Source organism: Trachemys scripta, chromosome 1, assembly GCF_013100865.1.
Source record: "Trachemys scripta elegans isolate TJP31775 chromosome 1, CAS_Tse_1.0, whole genome shotgun sequence".
Taxonomy (NCBI): Eukaryota; Metazoa; Chordata; order Testudines; family Emydidae; genus Trachemys; species Trachemys scripta.
This window is the reverse complement of record NC_048298.1, coordinates 280,185,730-280,192,066: the sequence shown is the minus strand read 5'-3', so window position 1 is coordinate 280,192,066 and position 6,337 is coordinate 280,185,730.

The window sequence follows — 6,337 nt, the reverse complement described above, 5'->3', positions numbered from 1 at the left end:
CTCAGGGTATCTAAGTCCTCCCACACCTACACTTTTAGCATCATTACAGCTAGTTCAGGTATATCTAGGATTTATTACTCTAGCTTGAAGTGTAGACATGCCTTAAGTTATAGAGGAGTCTGGAGTGGAGTAAGGAATTGAACCCAAGCCTCTTGAGTCCAGACTGGCATCCTAACCATGGAGCTAGTCTCCCTCTTAAAGAGGCCAAAACTGATGTTCCCATTGAACTCTACACTTATTATTCCAGCTTGTTCTCGGTGCAGCATGAGCCTTAAGTAGGATAGGGAGATGCATGGCCACCCTTTCTGTTTCTCAGTTGAGTTGCCAGAGGTTCTCCGTTAAGAGACTGGCTTGTTTCAGAAGTGTCCACTTAGTGCACAAGGCCTTGACAACGCCAGCAGAAGGATCCTGTTGAAGTAGAGGCCACTCAGCAACTCCCCAGGCTTCCTACCGGAGTTAATAACATGAGGCAGCGTGCACAGCTGGTATGAGATAACTGCACAGCTTGGATACATAGAGAGGCATGAGAAGCTTGGTATTCTCACAACAGCTGCATGGCCTAGAGTGTGTTATTCCACTTAGAGCCAATTAAAACATTTTGAGGGGAAACAGAGATTTAAAACCTGTTTTTAAACAACTGGCTGTTAAAACAATATTTGGAGTTTATGAGTTCGTTCTTTTATACTCTGTCTGGCCTTGAAAAACTTTGAACCTTACTCTGATCTCACTCGTTTCACACTAGTGAAATTCAGTGGAGCTAATCCTGATTTACAATGGTGTAAGCCAGATCAGAATTGGGTCCTTTGTCTTTATTGTAAGCAAGTCACAAAAGACTATTCTTCATGATCGTATAAAATGATACATTGATATTGATTCAAAAAAGAGGTCTCTTGGCACAATCATTACTTTTTTCCATTTTCTATAGACAAACAAACCCATAAAACAGAACTGACAGATGTTATAACCCAAAAAATGAAAGAGAAAGTCCCACTGTACGGAAATACAAAAGAAACCCCAAATAAACTCATACAGTGGCAACTCCTGCAATACATCTGTCCATATTCCAATATATGTGGGCCATATAATCCAAAGACAAAAGTTATTGCAGCTACTGTCCCTGTCTGATCAGGATGTTGGCATATATATCAGAAAGTTAGCATAACTCTTGTCTTGGTTTGTGCTGTAAAGTTTTCTCCTGTCTGAAATAAATCAGGTTTGACAAGTTATTCCAGGGTGATGGGAGAGTCCCCTCCCCCCCCAAGTCTTAGTAACTGTGTGTTCTGCAATAGTTCAGCAAGTGTCACATACTAATCACCTCCCTCGACCCTCAATGTCCAAAATCTCACCCCATATAATTGCACAGTTGATGTCAGATCATGTTTTTATTTAAAATGTGTTTGAATATATATCTCTACCCTGATATAACGCGACCCGATATAACACGAATTCGGATATAACGCGGTAAAGCAGTGCTCTGGGGAGGGGGGCTGCGCACTCCGGCGGATCAAAGCAAGTTCAATATAACATAGTTTCACCTATAACGTGGTAAGATTTTTTGGCTCCCGAGGACAGCGTTATATCAGGGTAGAGGTGTAACTACATGCTTTAAGAACCAAAATCTCTGTTCTATTCAGCCACATTTACATTTGACTGTAGTCTGAAGCCTCTGGAATAATAATAATAATAATAATAAATAATATATGGAGATATCCTATCTCCTAGAACTGGAAGGGACCCCAAAAGGTCATCAAGTCCAGCCCCCTGACTTCACTAGCAGGACCAAGTACTGGTTTTGCCCCAGATCCCTAAGTGGCCCCTTCAAGGATTGAACTCACAACTGTGGGTTTAGCAAGCCAATGCTCAAACCACTGAGTTATCCCTTCCCCCCCAAGCAGCATCTTGGGGTGAAGCCACCCTCAACTCATAGAAAACATCAGTTCCTTTTTAAAAAATAAGCCTTTTGCAGCCATATACCCAGGCTGGAGAGATTTATCAGTTTCTCTTATTTGAGAGTGGTTTCAAATGTAGAGATTTCAAAGCCCTCACTTAATAGATGCCATGGCTCAGGCTGAAGTTGAAAGTGCTGGTTAACACAACACCGCAGGTTTTAGGATTCCTGGAATTAATAGTGGATTACACTGAATAAAACAAAAAAACAAAAACCCTACACACACTCAAAGATTGTTTCCTATGTTCCCCTTTTCCTTGGATATGGGGGTGTATAGAAGACAAATGTAACTCCTATTCCAACTCATGAATTATTATCTCATAACAGAGCACCATTATATCTAGTTATTAAAGCAGAAGACTAGAAGTCAGTACTTTGAACTCCTGTTCTATTCCCAATTCTGCACTTGACTGACTGACTGACTGACATTGGGCAAGTCCTGTAGATACCATATCTGGACTCGATATTCAAAAGGAGAGGACTGAGTGTACGTGCATTTCTGTGTGCCTATGTTTGCAATTGGACATAGTAGATTATTGTGGCATCCATCTAGCTATTTATATGGGCAATCACTGTAACTGGAAGTGAAAATGTAGAAGTTCAATTGCACACACAAAACTTAATATACAAGAGGGCATCAGTTTTAATTATCAGGTCTCTGTGCCATCCTTTACCCAAATTAAAAGCTATAATACCCATCTTCAGTAAATATCACACAGTGGTAATCTAAGGCTCTCTTAATGTTTTTAAAGTGTTCTGAGGTATGGGATAAACTGAAGCTAAAGACAGAATGAACTGATCGTGCATGTTTATATGTGTTTAAAAGGTATAGAACCAGATTTATTGATATGATCTGGGTGCTGAGTGTTACTCCAGCAACACAAAGCAGCCATAAACCTGGCTTATCCAACAAGCTAAGCTAAGCTAATGACTGTTTTACATCATGGTAGTGGATGCTTTGGGTCACTGGAATAACACAAAGCAGCCACAATGTACTGGTGAATCCAGCCTATATAGTACACCAGATCCTTTAGAGCCTAATCCAAAGCCCGTTGATGTCAATGGAAGTAAACTGCTGATCACAATTAGTCTAATTTACTGGAGTGCATCAGGCATTTCCCACTGCGTTGGTGATCTGAAGATTTGCTTTCTTTAGCCTTTTCTCTGCTGTCCCTCTAACAGGCCTTGAACAATGTCTTAGGACTGAAGGTCTCTTGAGTCCATTCATGAGTCCATTCATTGTTGCCTGGAAACACAGCACAAGTAGGTAGCTGCTGTGTATTTTAAAGGTAAACTTATAACTATCCCTATGTTGTGGATGGGATTTCTGCAGTTAAATTCTCAGCCATAGCTTTGCTTGCTTTCAATGACTGATGCTGCATGAGTAATTCTCTGTTGCCGAATATTCATCTTGACTGGTTTGGGTTTTGTGGCAGCTTCAATGATGAATGCCTAATCTCTTCACTATAGCTTGTTTTTTCTTATTCTTGCCTGCCACAACCTCCTTTGCACAGATTCCTCCAAAGGCTGACATCGCTCTTCCCTCTGCTTCCTCTTGCTAATCACTAGAATCCAGAAAGCTTTTCTTCAGAGTAGCATAAATATTGTAATAGAAAAGCAACCAAAAATGACAAGGCTTTTATTCTGGTCCAGTGTCTGCCAACTTCATAAGTCACGACAATGTTGGTTATTTATGATAAAACCTGGATTCTAAAATCTCGTATTTTTAAATATTTTTTTCTATCTTATGTTACCCTAATTCTGTTCTGCCTCTCCACGCTCTTGTTGCTGATTTGATACCCCTTGTCTCTGTGCTAAAATTGAAACTGCCAGACATAGCTTTCTATGGCATGTTTTAAACACAAGCTACTTTAGCTTTTATCTTTAAAATTTTATTAAGAAGTTAAATCCAGTCTTTGTAATGTTCCCAATATGGGGATTTTCAATATAAAATTAAAGTTATAAGATAGTGCATCTGTGGGTAAATTCTATGGACAGCCAACTTGCCAGCTGGCAGTTTCAGCTTTTAAAATCAGTGGGGGTTTTGTTTTCATTCTGGGCAGTTGCTCAGCTGTCAATCAAAAATCTTGTTATACATGAATCTGAAGTCAGATCAATATTTGACAAGATTTTTGACTGGCAGGACAAATTGTTATACATGGATGCCACATCCACGTATAACAAGGTCATGTATAATAGTTGCCTAATCATGGAATTCTGCTATTTATATGTTATATCAGGGAGAGCTGCTCCCAGCATTCTCATATGCTCAGTAACTTTCAGATCATGAATCCATCTCTACACCTAAACCAAAACTTATTAGAAGCATAGGGCTCGGTGGAGGAAGTAAGGAACCTTGAACCTTTGAGTTTCTGGGTTTGACATTCAATAGTAACATTAGAGTTTTCTCTTCCAGCAACATTTTCTTCAAGGTAACGTCTGTACAAGAGCAAGGTACATACTCTATTGAAGCTATGGCAATAGAGATGTGGTGTGTTAGTGTAGTAGATCACTAGGGAAATCTGGGGACTATAATGGCAATAAATGGAAGGAATGGAATTGAAAAAGAAATAGTTTCATTACATAACCAAGGAGCTGGAGATGGGTCACATCAGTATATTCACTGGTAGCCCTCAAAATGCTAGCATCTATAGCAAAGAGTCACATTGTGCATATTTATTGGAAGCTCTACATGACTGTCATGGAGCATGGCTCCTCTCCAGCCTTCTCCTCCCAGAAACTTTAAAATTGGAAAGAGTCCAGCGGAGGGCAACAAAAATGATTAGGGGTCTGGAGCACATGACTTATGAGGAGAGGCTGAGGGAACTGGGATTGTTTAGTCTCCAGAAAAGAAGAATGAGGGGGGATTTGATAGCAGCCTTCAACTACCTGAAGGGGGGTTCCAAAGTGGATGGAGCTCGGCTGTTCTCAGTGGTGGCAGATGACAGAACAAGGAGCAATGGTCTCAAGTTGCAGTGGGGGAGGTCCAGGTTGGATATCAGGAAAAACTATTTCACTAGGAGGGTGGTGAAACACTGGAATGCGTTACCTAGGGAGGTGGTGGAGTCTCCTTCCTTGGAGGTTTTTAAGGCCCGGCTTGACAAAGCCCTGGCTGGGATGATTTAGCTGGGAATTGGTCCTGCTTTGAGCAGGGGGTTGGACTAGATGACCTCTTGAGGTCCCTTCCAACTCTGATATTCTATGATTCTATGAAACTGCACCGACTCCCTCGGTTGTGCCTTTACCGTGTTCTTTTAAGTTCCCTCCACCCTTTTCACAATGATTCCCATGAAACAGTCTATTTACAATATTATCCTAGCTTTTGGCCCTTTCACCAGGGCCTTAAAGGAACTTAAGTCTCCCTACTCTGAGCCCTGGTCTACACTGGGGGGGGGGGAAGGAATCGATCTAACTTACTCAACTTCAGCTACGTGAATAACGTAGCTGAAGCCGACGTACTTAGCTTGACTTACTGTGGCAAGTCACTGCAGTGAGTCGACTGCTGCAGCTCCCCCGTCAGCTCTGCCTGCACCTCTCGCAGCACTGGAGTGCAGGAGTCAACGGGAGAGCACTTGGGAGTTGATTTATCATGTCTAGACTAGACACAATAAATTAATCCCTGCTGGATTGGTCGCTGCCCGCCGATCCGGCAGGCAGTGAAGACATACCCTAAGTCTCTGTGTGGCTAGGCTGAGCTAGCCCCTGTTCCTCCCTCTCCCCTTTCCACTTCCTTCCTGTGCCTCTTCTTATCAGCCCTGGGCTAATGGGGTAATTGGCTCAGTCCAGCAGCCTGACTGGCTAATTACCCCCATCAGCTTCCTCCAGGGGAACTAATAAATATCCGAGTGATCAGAATGCAGGCTCACCTGTTTGCTCCCTGCACTCTGTCACAGTGACACTTCCTGAAACAGTGTCACAATATGGCTTTAGAAGGATAAGCAGGGAACAACAAATATACAGTTTTCGTGTATACTGTGACGAGCATGATCCAAGTTATTCAGAACCTTGGCTCTCACAGAGTTGCGAGAGCTCTAAACTGAAAGGGAATGGGAGTCATTGTGGGAAGCATGTTTGGAAAATAGATTCCCTGTGAAGAGAGAAGTTGAATTTTAAAGAAAGTGAGAAAAGGCACATAGATATAGGAGACACAGAGGTGTGAAATGGAAGCTGACAGCTTACCTTCCATCTGTGTACCATAGGTTTTTCTACAGGGCCCATTACCATGGTATCTAAGCACAAACTACCATCCCATTATTATGGTCCATCTCAGATCCAAGCTTAAACCACTACTGCTGATGTTTAGATCATTCCATCAAAGCCTAAAACCTCCATTGCTATTGTTTGTAAGACAAATGTGGTGGGAATCTCCCCTTCTCAATGGTACCCATA